The sequence below is a fragment of the Rousettus aegyptiacus genome, unplaced genomic scaffold (genome assembly GCF_014176215.1).
Source record: "Rousettus aegyptiacus isolate mRouAeg1 unplaced genomic scaffold, mRouAeg1.p scaffold_m13_p_15, whole genome shotgun sequence".
Taxonomy (NCBI): Eukaryota; Metazoa; Chordata; class Mammalia; order Chiroptera; family Pteropodidae; genus Rousettus; species Rousettus aegyptiacus.
The window spans coordinates 37,746,861-37,769,351 of NW_023416290.1; the positions used below are offsets into that span (position 1 = coordinate 37,746,861).

Sequence of the window (22,491 nt, forward strand, 5' to 3'; positions counted from 1 at the left end):
TGTGACATTCTCTTAGAGGCCATTTTCCAGCCTCAGGATCAAAGTGACTGCAAGCTAGGAAAACTGGAAGTGCTGGAGAATTAATGTTTCCAGAAGTAGTCCTCAACCAGTGACAGAAGTTGATGGATAAATACCCTTGCTTCTTTGCCACTCCATTGGGATATGAGAAGTGGTCCATACTATCTCTTAGAGTGTGCCAGTGGAATTGAGCACCATTTGGCCTTGTAACTCGCCCTTTATGGTCTTCCTTCTCTTTCCTGCTTACTCCTTCATACCTCTTCATAAATTTTCTGAAATTGCCTCCCCAGAAACTACTTGCACTTAAATTAGCTTCAGGGTAAGCTTCCGGGGTAGCCATAACAGGACAGCCTCTAAGATATAAAGTAAATTTGAAAATAATATCCAAATTATTATTGAGATTCTAGAGGACATAGAATTTTATAAAATCTTTATTTAATTTTGGACTTCTGCCTCTGGCACATAATAGGTATTCAACAACTGCTCTATAAAATAAAATCCTAATATAATTGAATTTCCTTACCAGGACTATTCTGACTCCACCCATATCCTTCTATCTTCATCATCTCAATGACATAATTTTTAGTTTTGCTGAGGTGTGACTTTTTATTTGGTCTTATATTTCTCTTCATTGATGTTGACATTGTGAATGATGCTGTCCTTCTTAACGTGTATTCTAATCTGGGCCCAGGGCTCCCATACTTTCCTACTTCACATATCTCTCTGGGTCTTGGCTCTTTTGAATTTAACTATGTGTGTTTCCCAAAACACTCTGGCCTTTATTCTCTTCTCCCTCTGTTCCCAGTGCCTCAGGGAGCTTATCCATTTGCAAAGCTTCAGCTACTAATTTACAAATGACATTTAAATTAAAAAATCTCTAACCTTGGCTTTTTACCCTCTCTCTAATAGCACATTTCAACTGTTTGGCAAGCCTTTTCCACCGAGTTCCTCCAGCTAAACAACGAGGAGAATTTATTAATGTCCCCACAGACTGTCTCTCTTCTCTTCTCCCTGACTTCCAACTTTTTAGTCACCTTCGATTCTAAGCCACTGTATCTCCTTTCTTGCCTCCGCAGGAAGTTCATTCTAGAAGTTACTTCACGTCTTTCTCTCTTTCTACCTCTCCTCTCATATCTTAAATTTCCATTCACACACAGTCACATACATGCACATGTGCATGCACACACACACACACATACTCCTCGTTTTAAGTGCTTATGACTATTACTCCATCTTTTTCCTTCCACTCAGAGTCAAACATCTTCCAGATTCTTCTTTTTCACTTCTAGAAACCAAGTACCATAACTCCTGCTTTCTTAATGTCCGTTCTCTTCTTTCTGTTCCTACTACCACTGCTTTAGTTGAAACTGCCATTATTTCTTTCTTGATTGTCACAATATTCTTCTGTTCTTTCTGCCTTCCTTCTTGTCTCCTTTTTCTTCACCCAAATCACAGTGTGTTCTAAAAGCATAGCTGTCTCTTTTGTGGTGAAAACCATCCTACAGTGTACAGGAGAACCCAACCACCTTGTCAAAGCATAAACGGGCCTTTGACACACTCACCTCCTCAGCTCTTACCCCTTTTCGACTTTTCGTATAGATTTCAGTCAACCCCAGTTACTTATAGTGCTCTGAGTATACTCTTTTCTCACATCTCTGCCCATGAGACCATGTTATTTTATCATCCTGGAAAGTATGCTCTCCCTCCTGCCCCTCTTCATCAAACTAACTCCAGTTCTTACTTAAAGACTCAGCCCAAGGTCACCCCAAAGTGGGCCTTCTTTGAATCCTTCAGTCTGGAATAGATATCCATTTCTCAAGTATTGCCATTATACTCCATGTTTACTAGATTGAGAACATTTATCACATAATTTTAAGAGTTTTTTTCCTGGTCTGTCTCTCCTACATATTATATGTTCATTGCCTTTTATCTCTGTATCCTTCCTACCTAGAACAATGTCTGGCATTAAAGTATGCATAAAAGATTAGATCTTAAAAGCTCTTATTAGAAGAAAAGATTTTATAACTATGTGTTGATGGATTTTAATTAAACTTATTCTGGTGATCATTTGACAACATATACAAATGTTGAATCATTATTTGTTATACCTGAAACTAATATATGTTAGTTATATCCCAATAAAAAAGGATTAATTCTTTTCTTGAGCTTTTTTCCAATATTAGTAGACGCACATTTCTCTCTCTCTCTTTTTTAAGATCTCTGTGTTCTCCCTGTCTTTATATCTATTTCTCCTTTTTCCTTTGAGAGCTTACTGCATCTGCCCAACTTAGCAGTACAGTCATCACAGTCAACACCATCTTGTGTCTGTTTTATTTGTTTATATATTTGTGTTTACTTAATCTCATTTGAGTATATGGTTCAGCAGGGCAGGATAAGGAGATGTGCCCATAATGATTTCTTGATAAATATTAATTTCAATGTGTGATTTGTATCTCTTTGAGACCATTAGGGAGGATAACGTGTTGAGTACTTTGAGGCAATTATGATTAGTTTACAACAGAGTTGGTTTTAGATCCCTCACTATGACATGGGTGAAGGCCAAGAAGGTGTTCTGCTCTACCATGCTTTCTGTGAAGTCTCATCCAGCATTGCACTTTCCAGTGACAAACCATCTGGGAAATTCCATCTGTCTCTGCTTGGAAACTGAGGTGGCAGTCGCCCACTGTGAGCAATTTTCTATTAACTTCTTGGATAAGATCAGTCAGATTTATACTGAATTGATGGGAACCGTAAGAGCAGGGTTGTTCCAAGAGAAGACAAATGTACTGATTCCTCTAATTGGGCTTAAGCCAGTTTCATTCACGGATGCCCTTAGGTTCTAGTAGTGCAAAGACTTATAACCTTTTTAATTGTACCCTGTTCCTCTTGGGAAACGTTGGTCTAATTCATTATTGATGGAGGTTGTAGATTTGTCCCTTAGGGAGGCCAAGATCCTGGCTTCTCTTATACTCTGTCTGAGATGTGGAGAATTAATGGAAACTGAGTGGACAGGAAAGCAGCTTAAAGAAGACACGAGGCAAGACATTTACTGTAGCAGAGCCTTGGAAAATGATGTGTTGATCTGGTTTCTAGAATGAGTAGATTTTGTGGGGGGTTTTTTGGAAGGGGGATAGTGCTTAGGGAGAGCAGAGAAGTTGGTATGGAAGACCCAAATATGTAAAGTCGTGCTGTAGATTATGAGTCAGAAAGGCGGGTGGGGGGGGGGGAAGGGGGGGAGAACAAGTACCAAAGAATTATTTCACAATTTAAATCTATAGAAGCAAACCAGAAAAGCCAAATGCATATTTATTGATCAGAAGGGACTGATTGTATTACAATTTGAGTGTAGTTATGATGTTGGCAGTGTAAGGAATTATATTATAATATGGGACTATAATGTTAAAATAAAAACATAAATTGTACCTTTCCTGATAATTAAGAATTGCCTCCAAAATACATCTTTGTGCATAGATAGTCTGTCTACTAACCTCAATCTCCTTTTGACCGACTTTTCCTTCTGATGCTGAAGTCTTTCCAGGCTCCTTATGTTCGGACTTTTACCTATATTCAGGACAAGTTCGAATAAACAAAAAGCATCTTTGTCTTTATTGAAGGTGGTTCCTTGCTCCCTTTTCTAGAGCTCTAAGGAGAATTTTATTGAAGATGACCTTTTCATGAAATTATTAAAATGACTGCATGTGATGCTGTTAATTTAATCAGTGATGTGGAGTTTTTCAGAGTAGAGATATGAAAGACAACGTCTACCTGCTGATTTATATCTCCAGCTACTTTTCGTGGGGTCGTTCCTGTTTGAAGATCTTTTTCCACACTCATGGACTCTCAGGGGATGGAGATAATCTCTACTCCCTAAGGGGAATCTATCAGATTCTTGGGGGGGGGGAATATTTTGCAAAATATAATTCTATTGCTTCTATAATGCAAATTACAGAATATAAAGCTTAAAAATGTTTTCAGAGAAGTTAAAGTGAGAAATCACTTTGAAGAGAAGTTGTTCTAAAAGTTGACCAAAACTTTCTTCTGTTATTTGCTAAGTCTGGCACGCCTTTTCAAATCTTTCCCCTTGATTTTTTTTTTGAAGACTTACTATTCCAAAACTATTTTTAAAACCATTGGTTTGGCACTATGCACTTGCCTGTTATATACATGGTTAGAATAAATATTGTTTTGATGTCATGAGGGTTTAGCAGTGATCTCAGCTAAGCATGATAACTGATATAGTCAGTAACCTAGAAATGCTAACTGGAAAGAATAGACTTAAGTACTATTCTGAATTCTTTTTGTTTGGTCTTAAAAATTAATATTACTTAAAACTTTATATTATAATATATTGGACTCTTAAAATAATGAACTCTGTTTTTAAACTAACTCTTAGTAGATATTCCCAGGACACCATTAATCAAGTACTGTAACTTAACAGTAGCTCTCAGATGGCATTGACAAGCTATAGTACCATATGATGTTTTTCTGGTAAAGGCAAGATTGTGAGCATGACCCTGTCCAAGCCACTTCTACAGGCCACTAGGTTGATGTTGTGAGATGGTCTAAAGGCACACCATCAACATAGAGTGGCATGTATTTCTAATAAGAGAAAAATAAAGTGATACTCTAAAACGGTTTTGGAAACTTAGGAAACTTTTTGAGAAACTCTCTTTTGGAGATTAACATCTCTTTTCCTTGTTAAGTATTGAATTTAAAGTTATTTTTTTATTATTTATTTACTCTTCCATCACCTTTCTCATAAAATCCTTTGGCCTAGTTTGACAAAAACTCTCAAACGTTGGGAAATATTGTTCCAATTCATTTACAAACACTGTTAAAATAGGCCAAAGGATTTTATGAGAAATCATAGAATCATAGTTTCTTGAGTCCAATAATTTGCATTTTTGTGCTGTTGTGCTATTTTATATCTCTGTTTTAAAGGTCAGGAAACCAGTCAAGCATAGGGTTATGTGAGTAAGCCTGTGGTTTTTTCTCATGCTTTTTATTCTCCATTTCTGAGGGTCAGAAATATAAATACAACTTACCTAGGTGTCTCTAGTATAGTGTCCCTCACAAGGCTGCAATCAAGGTGACAGCCAAAGCTATGGTGTTATCCGAAGGCTCAGCTGAGGGAGTATTTGCTTGCAGGCTCACTAATATGGTTATCGACTCAGTCCCTTGCCTCGTGGGCCTCTCCATAGGGTGGTTCACAAAACATGACAGCTGGCTTCTCCCTGAGCAGCAGTGATAGAGCAAGAAAGGGAACCCCAGAAACTACTGTGGTCTTGTAACCTGACCTTGGTAGTGGTATACCAATGCTTTTGTTGAATTCTGTTCATTAGAAGTGAGTCTCACTAGGTCTGGCCCACTCTGAGGGGAAGGGAATTACACAAGGACTTGAAACTAAAGACTGAGATCATGAGGTATCATCTCAGAGGCTGTCTACCACTAAAGGTAATTTGCATAGCTTCCTGGTCTTCAGATAAAGAAGGGCTTTCAAACAATAAGAACAATGGGAGGATTCACAAATATTTGAATATAATTTGAATAGGAAAAAATTAAATTATGTGATATAAAGCATCAGAATCAAAATAAAAGATTAACTGATAAGTAAAAGAAATCTGTGAAAATGAGATATATTTTGTTCTTATGTTTGAAGATAAATATTGTCTACATGAAGATCACTAACATCTCGATTAATTTATTTAGAAATTAATCATGACATTAGAAAAGATGAATTAAAATATATAAAACCTGAGTTATACAGGATCTAATGGGGAACCAGAATCAGGTTGTTTGCTGAGTGTTTGTTCTCATTTCAGTAATTTCGAGAAACACACTAACACATTGTAAAGATCAGAAATGGGAGAAAAAGTATGGGAAAGAGCCCATGATGTGGCCAGAATTGCCTGATTCCAGTCCTGTTATTACCCAAAATGGATGCACTATCTTGGGTAATCATACATGCTCTCAGTTTCCTCATTTATGAAATGGAGGTTATTGTACCAGGCGTACATCATAGAATTGTTGTAAAATTATATAAAATTATATGCATTTAGTCACTTTGAAAAATATACAGATGGTTACACAAACCTAGACTACTTTTTATTATGGCTGTGACTAGAAAGTAGATTATACATTCCTTTAATTCCCCAAGCAATGCATCCAGCCTTTCTCTTCTGTCCCCTCCCTGAACCTATTTATAAAGCATGTTTTGTTGTCACCGTACATATACATCTTCATACATGTGTATACACATGTATTTATATGCACAGAGACACAAATACTTAATTAATTATCCACATTGAGTATTCTGAGAAGTTATAGCCTAGAGAAGTACAAAGTCAGTACTTAGAGCATTTATCATCTAAGTAAACGATCATCACATAAGTAGAGAAAAAAATAATATATATATATATTTTTTTTTTAAGAAGAAGAAAAAGGAAGGTTAAGTGGTCAACATGCTTTTTGAATTATCCTGGCTTCTTTGTGTTTTCTTTTTGTAAGGAGTTACTGTTCAGAAAACATTACTCAGGTGTGTGATTAGGGATTTCAGACAATTGGAAAATTAATTTACCCTGTCTGATTCACTTTTGAATTAGGCTTGTATTTTTAAATATTAACTCAATTTTTTTCATTATTTATGGCATTTTAGAGCTTAGTACAGAATGGAGTGAGTAAGGCAGCCATAACACGGACGGTGATACACTGTGAAATACGGAAAAAACGGGGGCAGAGTTCAGAAGAGCAAAGGTATCTCATGTGCCTTAAGTTTTAGCTTTTATTTAGAAGTCAAACAAATACCAGTTGTTTCTCATTACCCTACGAGTAACAGTGTGAGCAGAGCAACAAGAGTACCTTAGAATCTGATACAAATGCCGGATGTGGCATTACCTCCTCATATCTTAAAGCCACTGCTACTCAAGCAAGTGTAGCATATTAATCCATGCGAGATGTCCAGTGATGTCCGTATGTGCATCCAAGATCAGCATCAGGGCCCAAGGAGATGTCCAATGAGGTATCTACAGGAAAAAAAAATAGTATTTACCTTCATTAAAGAATTCAAAGATGGTGAAAAGAAAGTTTGTCCTTTATCTGAATATTTCCAGCAGGGAACCCAGGCAGTTTTATTCTTGTTGCATTCCTTCCAAACTTCATGAACATGACAACTCTTCAAAGGAAGCTGACATTTGCAGAAGTGTTCCCCTTCTCTGCTGGTACTCCAGGAGGGGAAGGGGCGAGGGAGGAAGAGTGTCTGCTGAAAGTCAAACTGGTCGGCACCATTACTTCATTAATCAAGTGGAGGCATTCTGAAAAATGTTTCTCTTTGGATGCAGCCATCCATTTTTTGGTGTTAATCTGCGCCCTGTGGCAGGGTTTTGTGAAAGGAAACAATGAACAGTTGTATCAACTCCCCCCCCTCCCCAATTGTTGTAGCCCCTGTCAGAAGGCTCCGAGGATGATGCAGGTCTGTATCAGCCTGATAAGGGAAAGAGGATTCAAAATGGCTTTAGAGAGAATCTGTGGGAGCAGAGAGTGCTGTTTTGGACCAGAGGAGCTATGGAATACAGCAGAGGCCCTTAATGGGATCCTAGGGGTTCGGTGCCAAACCTTCTGCTGCTGCTTGAAGATTTTCTAGTGAAATATTTTGATGGTGAAATTCTGTAACTGTCAGAGGAGCTGAGCTTCAAGATTCTGTTTTAAGTTATTTGCTCCATAATCTGTGTTTAGTCCATCCAGGTCAAGTGAAAAAAAGAGGGTGTGGGGACAGCAACTCAGGAACCCTCCCAGAGTATGTAGGGAGGTCACTTTTAATCTGCTGACAGTGAGTTTCCATGTCATTGCCATCACGAGCCCTGTGCAAATGACCAATACATTTTATATACTGTAGGTTCCTATTTTGTGGTTAGATGATATATGAAACTATCTTTTATAATGCTGATTCCACTTTGGCAGGCCTTTGGAGCCACATATGATTCAGTTAAGCTGTTTTGGAGCCTCATATACCTTTGTTATTTATTGGGATTTCTGAAAGGGGCTTTATGTGCTATTTTTGCTCGGGATTAAAAAAAAAATACACAGTAAATGTTTCAAAAAAAACCTCATATAGCTAAGAGAATTCTACTGAGCTTTCGAAACTGATGTGCTTGTTCCTAGGACAGCTAAAATAAAATCATTCTTCTCCATTAAGAAAAAAAAGCTCCAGCAAATTAGAACCAGTATTTTCTAACGTACCACAAAAATAAAAATGGAGAGCAATTAGTGTACGGGGACCAGAAAAGTTGGCATCCTTTAACCAGTGGTTATCTTTAAGCATTTCTAGGCTTATAGATGCTGCTGGGATTTTCTTTCATTCATTCCACTGTTATTCTGGCATGTTATAAATAAACGTACAGGCATAAAGAGTCAAAAACAAAGTGGTTGTCAGAGGGATGAATGATAGGCAGTGACCTCGCATACCGCGGATAGTACCATGCTCAGCTAGCAAGACTGTTGCCTGGAGGTGAAGTGTGCCCTGGCTACTGAGGCCAGGCTGATAGGGGAAGAGCCCCTCCTTAGCTTTAATCTCTTAGTTTTGTTGAGTTTAACTCAGACTCTTAACTTTTGTTTAAAAGAATGTCCCTATGTAAATATGAGGGAAGATACACCAGAAGAAAAGTGATGTATTTACCAATGTCATTTTGAAGCTCAACATTTTCTTCCTATCAGAGCCCCGGAGGACAGCTCATTGGATAATAATAGGCATACTTTGAGTTGCGAAGGGCCTTCAGTTTTTTTTATGTGATCACTTATTTTTTTTTCTTTTGAAGTTAACCATTAAATAAACTTGCTAGAATGGGTACAGTCTAAACTTTTGGCCTTTGATTCTGTAAGAGGCTGGACAAAAGAATAGAGGTGGACACATTTTAACCTGTCACCCTAACCAATCCTGTGTGCCTTCCAGGTGGTATGTTATTTTTATCTTTTTTACAGTCAAATGAGAGGATATTGTAATAATTTTTTTTATCGTTTCATAACTAATTTAACAGTCTTCTTCTGCTGTTAACTACTAGTAATTAAACGACTAAAATCTATTTCATTTTCTAATGTTAGATATATTGTGCCATACGTCTTGAAGGAAAACTTCACTTCACATTAAGCAGGAGCTTTGCTAAGAAATGAGGATACAAAGATCTGAATCCTCATCAAACAGAATTACTTCTTGTATGAGTATTTGAATTGAATTCTGTCTGTAGTCTTATATATTGCTTTAAGCAGACTTAACACACAGAAGCCATATTCACAAACACATAGGTACACACATGCACACACACGCACAATAAATGTATGATTTTTAAGTCAAAAAATAAGATTAACATTTTAATTGTATCTTGTTTATACCCATACTTTTTCCTAAATAAAACAATTTCATGAAGCAAAGCACACCTTTTTTATTGAATGAGGTATACAAACAGTATTTTTCCTGTCATAGATTAGACACCACTATAAATGTTGATAACATTTTTAACATTTATTTTTCATAATTTTATTATTTTATCTCATGGCAAAACACACAATTGCAAATTGTTATAAGGATATTTTTAGTACTGTAGTAGGTAACTTAGAATGAATGTAGAACCTTTGGTATTTAAAGTTTGAGATGAAAAAAGTGTTTATAATTCTCGACCACCTAGAGCATTATAAAAAGACCCACTTTGTTTACTGACAAATATGGTAAGAAAAGAAAATGAGAAATAAGAAGAATATTCAAGCAATAAAAATCAAAGTTGTTCTCATATTATTTGATTTTCTGCAAGTTTTTTTTCTTATTTCGTATTCTCCATGAGCCTGAATTATTGAGAACTATTTAGAACTTCATTGGGGTGGCATAATAAGTATTTTGTAATTATATAATTAATTGCATTGGAGATACTAAATTTTTCTTTAATTTTTAGTATTTATCTTTAGATTTAAAATAGAGCGTGTTGGTAGCAATGTTATTATTATGAAGTATTACTAATATTTGCTGCAAATCTTACCACTCACACTGTAAGGGATACAAGGGTATTGTTTTTTATTGTGATTTTTATTACCTCTGTAGCCACCGAAGTCTCGGAAAAGAGGAGCAAATCATCTTTCAGTTGGTTTGACAACATCCAAAGCAATGAGGAGCCTACTATTTTAGTCACATCCTCTCAGTTGTTCTCTAACCATCTTTGTCTTTTACTGCTTCATATGCAGTTATCTTAAAGTTGTAAGGAAGGGAAATCAGCAAAAACAAGAAAACGCACAGTCCGTTTTTGATGATCAGTTACCACAATCTAACTTCTTACCTTATTTTACTGTATTGTTTTACCCTGGTTTCTCCTGAAATGCACTATAATATGAACTAAATGTGGGGTTTTTTTACCCATCAAGTTAATAGAGTATTTATAATGTATATAGTACTTAAAAGTCTCTTAGTAATTTACTTCCATTTGGCAAGTGTGATTGATCTCAAAATCTACATAATTCATATTTACCAATTGTGAAATAATGGCCTTAAAAAATTTAACTAGTGCATCTAACATAGTAAAAGTGTTGGATTCCATCAGAACTTAACCCGAATATTAATATTAATACTATTAGTAGCAGAGAAGTGATTTCATCATTCAGGTGTGTGGGAATAAAGCAGATTCCGTTGTACAGTGGCTGAATGCTCACCGGAGTTGCTTAAGCTGGAGCTTGAGTCTCTTTATAATGCTTTAAGAATTCTCTATGTCAAATACAATTGAATATACTAGAAAACTGATAAAAGAGAGGCAACTTCATAACTCCACAGGCATTAATTACATTTTTATAGTTTCCATTGATATTTATAATGCTCTTTGTGCCATTAAAAATCTCATCAGGATCAAGTTTGTTATTATTCTGTGTGCTCTTATTTATCAAATGGTAGGTAAGCCGTCTTTGGAATATTTTTTATTAATGATGCATTCAATGAAATATGACTTCTGAAATAGCTTAAGAAAATAAGTGTTTTTTTTTAGTGATAGTATAATTAAAGATGCTGCAGATTTTCAACAAAAATGTTTTGATGCCTGTATTTCTGTCCAGTTTTTGGAATAAACTGCATTTAATGCGTGATACAGCAAAATTACCTGATCAGATTCTATCCATTCTTCTACAAAAATATGATCTTGGTTTTAAGCATTTAGTACCCAATGTGGCTGTTCTTAATTTGCCATTGAAATGAGAATATGTAAAATTGAGTTAGAAAGTAAAACTAGCCTTAAGTTTTAAAAAAATATGTATTTATTTAATTGAATCAGTCCAAATTTTCCCTTCTAAGTCTTCACTTCCCTTTAGTGACACTACCACTGATTTATAAAGATTATTGTCTTTGGTTCCTGTGTCAGGGAGTTAAGAGGTGAGAGCAGTGGGATTGCATTTTCAGGATGCCACATAGGCGCTCTTTGATCTGAGGTACAGTGTGCCTCAGGGAATAAGTTCAATCTTGATTTCTTTAGTCAATCATCCACTATCAGGTACCGCTGCCCTGATTAGCAGGCTGAAGAAAAAGAGCGTATCAGGGGTGTGTGTTACAAAGATGAAAAATAGTGATGAGCCTGTTGGCAATGGAGTCAACCCCTAGTTTCACTGTGCGACATTTGCTTTCTCTTCTCATAAATCCCCTTAGCACGTGAAGGAACAGAAATCAGTATTTCTGTATATCTTTCTACAAACCGATGTTTTTTTTTTTTTTTTTTCAGATGGTAGTTTCCTTTCTTTGTTTATTCCAGTATTGCTAATGGAAACTGGAAAGAGAATTAGCAGGATGCATCATGGTAGTTGCTAAGAGAGATTCAAATATAGCCGTGCCTGCTTAACATTCCTGCCATTCTGTGAACCAAGCCAATGGCTAACTCTTGTGAAATGTTCTGAGTCTGGAAAACTAGTACCACACCTGTGTCCTTCTTATCTCTTTATCTGGTATGCATAGAAGTAAAATCGTTCTCTAGATCCAGAAGTGCCTTGGTATCTACCCATTACCCATTAGTGATGTCTGCCTTAAAAAATTAGAATCTAAGGATTTTCTGAATTGCCCCCCATATATTCTCTTTTCTTTGGTCAAAGTAAAAAAGAGAATATCTCCAAATATATGAGGGTTTATGCTAATAACAACTGCTATTTCGGGTTTCTTTAGATACATATTTGGGATTTGTCCATGTGTATTGTATATTATGATGTTGAAGCAAATATGACAGCTCTGAAAATAAGACTATTTAAACAGTGAATAAATATACTTTGTATCTTAAGTCTTTACCAAATTTTAGTCTATTTCAAAATGAAAATTATTTACTGAAAAAATATTAATTTTATTTGTAAGAACCTTTTCTAGAAAAATGCAAGGTACACATCTATTTGTAACAAATACTTATGTTACTCATGTGCAACTGAATTTATTACTATCGTATTTGACCTTGATGATGGAACCAGTTTGATAAGGTTAAGGTCAATGACTGCATTATTTTTAGACAAGATACAAAGTGTAGAATGTTCTGTTTTGCTTTACCATGTTAACAACTAGTAGTGCTTAACGTTCTGTACGTACTGCTGATTTCAGTGATGCATTCATCCTTGGTGATTCTCCAAAAGATTTCAGCACCTATAATTAATCACCCATTTGAGAAAAGAAACACAAACTAAGATATAGTTTTGATGCAAATATTTATTTAGTTCAATATAACAAATGTAAAAAATCTCAGTAAGCAGAAATGGATTTATTTAATAGACTTTTAGAATATAAAATCTCCTACTAGATGCCATTATGTCTATTAGATTCTCATTAATGAGTTAAAAAGAAAAAGCATCCTGACATTTTTATAGATTGCATGTACTTTTCCTCCTACACTGAGAAGTAAACTATGAAGTGATAATTGCGTGATTTTGTGTACTCAGGTATAGAGGACAGAGAATGAATGAATTAGTGTAATTCACATATCTTAAATTTGAAAGTTGAAAAGCTACTTTTGAACTGTTTGTGCAGTGAGATGTCTTACATGGTACTGTAAGAATATACTGAAGCTAAGCTAAAGACTTAAGGAATAAAAACAAACCTTTTCTATTTCCTGTGATGGAGATTAATTTATCAGATTGATGTCTGGTAGACTGCAAATAGCAAATGCATTTAACTTCATTCAATAGCTAGAACTAACCTGTTTATAAATACTTTAATTCGATCAAAGCATAGAAATAACCAGAATGGATGTAATGGCTAAAAAAACAAATGAACGCACCTGTATCAATAACAAAGAGGCATTTCCCCCCTTAACATGTTCATTGTACTTTCCTATTCCCTTAAAATCTTGTATTTTAAACTTTGAAAAATAACTTCAAAAACACCTAGTACCTTAAACTATGATTCTCAACAACCTTGTTTTATCTCACTCAAATTTGTTTAGTCCCCAGTCAGGTCTGCTCTTTCCTGTGCCAGGATCTATTAATGATAATTACTTAGAATACTATTCCCATTCTGTGATACCATCACAACATTGTGAACAAGATTGTGATCTTATCCTAGACTATTCTGTTTAACTCTGACACTCCTTCTATTATAGTGGGGCCTTGATAAGATCGTGCCTGTTAGGATCAGACATTAGTTGAAATCAATATTTGAAAATGTGCCTGTTTTTGCTTAAATAGTAAAGTTAGTGTGAACATTGAAGTGAGATCATTTGTTTGATGAGATTGTACAACTTTATCTTGTCAAATGTTCCTTCTACTACTTTATGCTAAAAAGCACTGAATGAGATCTTGGGGAAACCATAATTTTACTGATCGACCCATCTGGATATATCAGCTTTTAGATAGATATTCAACTCTGATGAGACTATACGATATTTTAAAAATGATTTAGGTCAGGAAAATGATTTAGGAAAGAAGGAAAGACTACTTTCATAACTCTTTGTTAATGAAATGTAGTTAATTCAGTTGTTCTCAAACAGGGTCAGTTTTGCCTCTAACGGACATCTGACAGTGCCTGGAGACATTCCGTTTGTCACAATCCTTGGGTGGGTTTGGAGAGGTTGAATGGAGGAAAAGGAGAGTGGCGATACTGCCTTCTAGTAGATTGAGGCCAGAGGTGTTGCCAGACATCCTGCACAGGCTAGCTTCCCACAACGAAGAAAAATCTGGCCCATGATGACACTATCACCAAGGTTGAGAGACCCTGCTATAATGTATACCTGTGAATATGCCAAAAAGTAAAGGTGTTTGACAGTAATGGATTTCAGAGTTTAATGTGGCTATCTGTCTGCTCAGGAGGAGCAAACGTGACTGGATTCCTCCTGTTTCCAGTTAGCAGCATCTGATAAATTTGTAATTAAGGAATTCTTTTGGGCATACACATCAGAAATTGGGGTGCTTCCCTTTAAATTTATGCTGAGTAGACCTTAAGATACAAAAGATGAAGTGAGGAATCAACCACGTGACATCTTTGGTCTTAAGAAAGCCAAAGCTCTTTAATCCTTATTGGGTACTGCCGTCCATGTTTGGAGCTTATTCACAAATTTTTTTTTGAAATTGGTGAACTATGGAATGGAATATCCATGTTTATCATTTTACAACTTTATGATACTTGTTTATTATTTGGTTATATATTTGGTTATATGTTTGATTTGGTTATTTATTAATCACATATTTTTTGATTACATACATATGTATGAAAAAACATTGCGTAGGGTTGGCCCGCCGTATTCAGGAGTTCTGCATCCGCTGATTCAACCAAACTCAAATGAAATATATTTTAAAAGTAAAGTTATGTCATGATGGACGTTTACTATATAGTTAGACCTGCAATGGTTGTATGTACTGAGCGTGTAGAGGCTTTTTTCCTTGTCATTATTCCCTAAACAACATAGTATATTAACTATTTACATAGCTTTTACATTTTATTAGGTGTTATAAGTAATATGGAGATGATTTAAAATGAGGATCTGTGTAAGTTAAATAGAAATACTATATCATTTTATATAAGGAACTTGAGCATCTGAGAATTTTGGTATCTGCAGGGGTCCTGGAACTGATTCCCATGGATAGTGAGGGACAAATGTATTATATTTTTCATTGTATTTGGGGGAATGTTGTTGCATAATAAATATTGGAAAAAGGAAGTAAGTTTTTTAAAAATATTTTTTTAGCCTTTTTGTTAAACTTATAGGAAAACAATAAGCAACAAATTTATAACATGTTTCCAAAAAATATATTAGGTAGGGGATATCTTTCTTGGTTCTGTGCATTTTATGATTTCTGAAGTCTGTGCAAGTGGCTTTTGAGACTAAGCTCTTTCATCTGCCAGCACAGGAAAGGGAATTTTTTTCCTTTCTGTATTGTTGAGAGTCCTAAAAGCTTTTTCCTTAATACTCAGATGGGAGCAGCAGTAAGGGGGCTGGAGGTGCCAATGGCAGCGAATCTGTGGAAGATTAGCACACTTCTTTTGATGAAAGGTGATTTCCCAGAGGGTTGGAGAATAAACATATGGGCGGAAGTGCTCGTTTGGAGAAAAGGCGCTGAAGTAACTGAGAGGAGTATTCTACTGAAGTTGAATTAAGAGCATGGTATTCTGAACCTGTACAACCTATCAATTCATCACTCATTGTCCATCCATTTTAGTAAAGATATCATGAAGTAGCCTTACTGAAGACTACTGTATTGATAAAACCTTTTAAGAAAAGATTATTTGCGATACCTAAAATGTTTATTAGAAGTCATCAGGTTAAACAAAAAAAAATTCTGCTTCATTTCTAAAATTCTTCATGAAGTAAAATATATTTTTACCATATTTCTTTTCCTTTTTTTCTGTTTAGTGTTACATGTTTCAAAAGGGACTGAATTATATTTTATCCTTTTGTTGACAATTGAAAGAAATGTTTTTACAAATGAAGAATTATTATCTTTAAATATTAGAAATTCTGCATTATAGTACTGTTTAAGAGAGTACTTGGAACTGAAATAACTTGGAACTGAAATAATATAATTATTATATATTATATACATATTATAGATACTACCATAAATGTTTCTAAGATTAATTTTGGAAGCACAGAATTATTCTCTTTAAAAATTTTTTACTTTATATTTTTTCTAAATTTTCTAAAATTATGCCTCTCCTCAAGAGATTATATATTATCATATATATTCTAACAATAACAATAAAACATTTTTAAAAAAGCAAATTACTTCCTTCAAATAATTTGAGATTTGAATATTCCAAGAAAAAGGCAAATAGAGAGTTTAGTGTTGTGCAGAGATTTCTTTTTTCTCTGGTGTCAAAAACAGAAAGTAGCCTGGTTTTGATGGAGTTAAATAAAGTAAACACAACCCCATTGCTCCCAGCCCTCCATCTCCTAGTACTTCTCAGTCCAACAATCATTTCTTCTTGTGGAGTAAGATAAGTTTTCATGTGCTTGTATTTGATGGATTAACAACAGAAAATTAAGGAATTTTACAAAAATTCCAACTTGGCAAATAGTAGCAACCCTTATCATTGGGAGGCCTGATAAAACCTCCCGATAAAGCACCAGGGAAACTAGTCTGGACTATGTCTTGAAAAATACTAGGTATCTGACAGCAGTCTGTATCTCACCACTAGAGTTGGGATGATCAGTTAAATGCAAACACCGTGTTAGATAACAGAACCGTTATCCATAACTCTATGTTTCTGTCTTTAAAGGTAGGACATCAGTTATGATAAGGGGTGGGCATATGGCTGTAAAAACATTTTTTTTTTGAAGGGAGGGATTTCCATACTAGGCATATGATGACGAGAATATGACGTTTCTTAAAGAAGGAAGCACGAAACAGCTGTAGTGAATAGTAGTGTATAAATTGTTATAGTCTGTGGTTTGAGGGTTTTGTTCCGTCCATTTTTTCCTTTCCTTGGTATCAGCACTTAGTGATTTCTAATTTCTTTAAGGGTCTAGTTCCCCAAATCACTTCAACTCTGACTTATTATTTGTTTTAAATACTTAACTGTTTTATCTGAGTCAACACATATATGTATTCTGAGTAGGAATGAATGCATAAAAAGTGACTATATTTATATGATTAATCTATTTGTTAATTTAACAAACCTTTATTATTAGCTAAAGAGGTTCCAGGTGTGGTCCTAGGCACTAAAGATATTTCAGTGTACTTGAAATAGACATTGATCTTGTTATCCTAGAGATTTTATCCTAGTAGGACATACATACAAATGGACAACTACTGTATAGCAGATAATTAACAATACTATTATAAGTATGCTAGAATACCTAACATATATTTGGGGATAAAAAAGAGAAGTGATATATAAGAGGAGGGCTATAGAACAAATAAGAATAAATTAGTTTAAGATTATTTGTGAGTTTTGAGTGGTTGGTATGTGAGCGTGTGTGTGGGTATGTTGGGAGTGGCAGAAGATGAAGAACATAATTAATGTGCAAAGGCATATAGGCATAAAGAGAACGTGATAAACTTCAAGCACGTTGAGTTGACCAGTAAGATGAAATGACTCTTTAGTCAGTTTAAAAATATTTCAGTGAGATTCTAAATCATCGGCCTATTTTGCTTCAAACTTTACTGAAGATCGTTCTCGTGCAGTTTTCTATTTTGTTTTGATTAGCCACTAGTACCTCTTCTAAATGTTGTCATTAGAGATCCACACTAGGAATAATCCTCCGCCACTCGCTTTTTTCTACCACTTCCCGTTTTTTAGAGAAATGTATGCTTCTCTGGAAGTTACTGAATTTCTTTATCACAAATGAGCCAATATCAAAGCATATTTAAATTTTTTGACCTTATTATCTAAATTAATTGTCTTTTATAAAGGCCACAATATTTTATTTTTTGAGCAGACAGAAAAATCAGGAAAATATCCCTGCCCTCAGGGAGTTTACAGTCTAATTAAAGGCTTAATCAGAACAGATAAAATTGTTTTGAGGATGGCGTATGGAGGTGAAAGCTCTGGGAATAACACTCTTAGAGTGTTATGGAATATATGGAATCAAAGTGAAGACAGTGTGTCCAGTACTAAAATAAAGGACTGCTTCCACTATAAAAAAGAACTACCCTTTATTTCAAACTCAGACCTGTGGACCTTTTACTGTGTTAAATTCGATGGAAGAATAGTCAAAATGCCTTCTTCATGAGAATGCACGCCAAGTCCTCCCTCCCCCCACCCCCAGATTAAAATCGAGGGGAAAAAAATGACATATCATGAAAATGCTGACTGCCCTTACCTTGTAAGAGTCTTGGCAGGTACAGCATGACCCAGGATGAAATAGCTGACAGGTCTCTTCAGGTTTCTACGTAGAACATTTCCATACAGCACAAATAACTGTGGAACTACTTCACATTTGGAACAATGGAACTATTTCTGGTTATAAATTATAAACCAAAAAGAATAGATTAGCAATATGGATTAAAAAGTGTTTTTCAATGTTGGCACTGTTGGCATTTTGGACCAGATAATTCTTCGGCATGGGAGCTGTCTTGTGCATTGTAGGATATTTACCAGCATCCATGGATTCCATCTAGTAGATACCAGGAGCATGCCCTCCAGTCGTTACAATCAAAAATGTCTCTAGACGTTGCCAACTGTCCCTTGGGTGGCAAAACTGGCCCCAGTTGAGAACCACCAGAATAGAATATTTTAAGGGATTAATAGTGTGGATTATGAAAACATGAGACCACCGCAGGAAAAATAAAAGAAAATCTATGCAGTTTTTTAAAAAAGTTATTATTGTTGATCTTCTTGTTCATTTTACTGGCTATTAGGATATTATATTTGTTAATATATGAATTTGGAGGAAACCGAAATATTGGTTGGATGTGAAAAATAAACATTAACTTATATAAGGAAGAGAAGAATTGAATTAAAAATACATTAGGTAATATTTGACCTAAGGATTAATTTGCTTACTTACATAGGGCAGAGACATGAATTCTCTTGAGATGGCCACCTCAGCTTCTGGTGTGGTAAAATCCATGATCACCTGAGAATACTCCCTTTGTATGGAAAAGAGAGGATGCTCATGGTAAATGTAGAAGAAATAGAATGATTAGAAGAGAAAAAGTATTTTTCTTCTTTCAGTCATGTTTTCCACACTAGTTTTTAAAGCACCTTTTATGTGAAAATCTCACATCAAAATAAAAGAAAGTGTTTTGATTTCCCTTCTCCCTTCCTCCATAATTCTCTGTGGTTAACCTTTTGGGGTCTGGTGTAACTTCACTTTGGGCCTGCTGGAGGGGCACTGGGCATTGAGTTAGACCTTAATCTCAATGGAAATGATGATGCTAGAATCAAACTTTTAATCTTTTCTAAATTTCTTTTTTATTGGCAACTTGAATGGCCTACTTTATTCTTTTGTAGTAGGGCCTTCCATTAGGCATTTGTTTTGTTGACATGCGAATGCTGTTTTGTCAAAGATTAACCACATTGCCTTTGTACAGGCAGGATGCCATTTAAGATAGTCTTTACTAAATTCTTAGAGTAAGGATGTATGTCAGGCCAGTCAGGGGACAAGTTTAGGCGACAGCTGATGATGGGTGGGCTTGGGGGCTCCCTCCTCATTGACCTGTCAAGAACATGATCACAGACCAAGGTCGCAATACATGCCTGATCCATAGTGTACACAGCTGAATGAGATGTAAGGATTCCTCATTCCATTATGTTTTAAAGCCTTTAGTCACTCAAAACATGTTATAAAGCAGTTAGCCTGGAGAGTCACCTGAAAGGTAAAAGCTCAATGAAGACGGTAAGGGAAACCCTAGCAGATCTTAGAACCTGAACTTCATGGACTGACCTCTAGTCCTTTTATTTGGTCACACTTGATAATTTACAGCCAATGTTTATGTAAAGATTTTTCTTTGTACCAGTAAGTTAGACTATCACTTGATCATGGTTTGAACAACTGTCAGAATCAGTGTATTAAAAATGACAATCCTAAATTTTGTCATATCATCCAGATGTTGTTAAATGAATACAGCTGTAGTTCTCTTAAGCTTCAGCAAAGAGGCTACCTTGGCAATACCTGCCAGCCATATGGCAGTGTTTTATGTACAATCAGAAAAATAACTTTTGCAAACAATTACAGCTACTTTGCCAACAATGCTTACAAAAACGTAAAATTAAGAAAACCTAGGGATTTGTTTAATATAGAAATTTGAATTTAGAACAAGCATAACGTTTGAAATGTTTGTGATATATTTAGATTAATATAAATATGGATTTTTTTTGTTGTCTAACGTTTGAAATATTTGTGATATATTTAGATTACTATAAATATGGATTTTTTTTGTTGTCTAAATCACTTTTTTTGTTGTATTTGACCTTGTCATTTCTATTATTAGCTTAATTGTGTGTTTTCACCTCAAAATCACATTACCTGCTTTATTCTTTCCTACTTTTTCCACTCAACCATTCATATTCTTCTCATTTTTGGCAGTTCAACTCATCTTCTGATTATTATATTTTTAACTCTGCTATCTTCCCCCTTTCCTTTCTAAATTAGCTTCTGAGTGGCTCTCTTCTCCCTACTTTTATTGGCCTTGGTTTTTCTCTTTAGCTAGTCTGATACTCCAACATTCACGTTTGTTGTGTACTTCAGTTTTGGCACTGTTAGCGAGGGGGTATTTTTTGTCTCCAAAGAGCTAAATTTTAATTCAGCTTCCAGTGATGTCACCATGGTGTGTCAAGACCAAGGCGTGGTCCTGTCTTCTGTTGCAGACGGGAGATCTGTGCAGGATAATAAGTCGAGATGCCTAAGCATCATCTAGCAGACAACCTGTGTTCATTCCATTTATTACCTATTTTTCAGTGCCTCTTGAAAGTATATGTTTTAAACCACACATATACTAAAAATGCTTGTGCATTTATTCTTACTAAGATGCTATATCACTTTACTTCAAGTCATGAGAAATGTGTGCAGGCCGTAGATACAACAGAAGGTGTTTTTAAGTTAGGAATTTAATTTGAAGAAGAGATGCCTTTTTAAAAATTTATTTATTTATCTATTTATCTACTATTTATTTATTTATCTATTATTTATTTATTTGTTTGTTTATGTGAGGCAACCCTTGGTTGACCTCACATATTGCAAGGACCTTGTCAGCTTACAATTCCTCATATTTTTTTTATTTTTTATGCTTATAGCACCTGGTCTTCCTAGGTGGTCTCTCATCCAAGTACTGACCAGACCCGACCCTACTTAGCTTCCGAGATCAGACGGAATCGGGCTTGTTCAGGGTGGCATGGCCATAGACAGAGGAGAAACTTTTGTATCTAAAACGTTTAGAGACCTCCGTAATGGAGATGGATGTAGGCAGCTTCTCTTATGATAGATTGAAATTCATGTAACAATTTAAGAAAAAAAAATGTGTGTGTACATATACGTACATGTGATTATATGCACGGAATAAATGGAAGTGTAGCTAACTTTTTACCAACACCCACTCAATCACTTTACACAGGACACATGGTGCACTTTAGGAATAAGCATATCAGACTTGAAAGGGTGTAGTTCTGCCATAGTATTAGTCATTTGGGACCTATCCAGGAAAATAAAAATAGGAGGGATTAGAGGGATAATGCAAGGTTATTATAAGTATTTATCAGTTGTGGGTAGATAAGTTAGTGGGGTAACAACCACCCCTGTTCTCTTAAAATAGCTTCAGTTTTCAGACTTAACTCCCCACTAAAGCTCAGAGCTTTAGCTGAATGTTCTCAGATTAAGAAAAAAATAAATATAGGTTATGAACCAGTGAGCTGATTCTGATGTTTTTCTTTTCTGTGGAGGCCACCAACCAGATTGTAAACAATAAACTTTATATATTCATGAGATTAAATTTTTGCGACCTCTTAGAACCTTGTGGTTCTCCTTGTTTAATAATTTGAAAAAAATAAAATAAAAGCAAAACCAAAAGCCAAGTGATACCTAAATGTTAATAAGTGATTTTGCTTTATACATTGTATTACTTAAGTATTTTTATTCACGATAGTTTTTTCATTTGTTTATTAAACATATAGTTTAATAGTTCTTTTAAAATATAACACTTCATTCTTACAACTACAGAACTTATAAAGTTTGTACTGTAAATATGGCTTTTAACTAACACATTGGAAAAATGTTAATGTCTTTAGTTTCTAGTGCTATTTTAAACTTGTATGAAAGAAAAATAAAAAATCAGATAAATGCTAAAATTTCACATTATAAGAATTTTATTTAAAGGCTTTTGATTTTTATATTATTTGATAAGCTTCAGAAATTGAATTATCTTAATGAATCTGAAAGTATACAGTAAAAAATAGTCATATTCATGTTGCAGCGTAGAGATATAATTTATAAAGCTGTACATAAAATAGTAATATCATCATTTATTAGGTTGCCATAGTAAGTACATAAGTAATATTATGAAAGTCCTCCAACACCTGTATCAGCAAGTCATCATGCTCTCCCATTTTACAAAATTAAT

General features: G+C 35.0%; 1 protein-coding gene and 1 pseudogene across 3 annotated transcripts in view; one reads left to right on the forward strand and one right to left on the reverse strand.

Annotated features, from left to right (window-relative positions):
- ZFPM2 (zinc finger protein, FOG family member 2) overlaps window positions 1-22,491 on the forward strand; it is a 418,253-nt gene that overhangs the window by 216,807 nt on the left and 178,955 nt on the right. The gene's annotated exons all lie outside the window — the stretch shown is intronic.
- LOC118612140 lies at window positions 21,164-21,282 on the reverse strand (annotated as a pseudogene).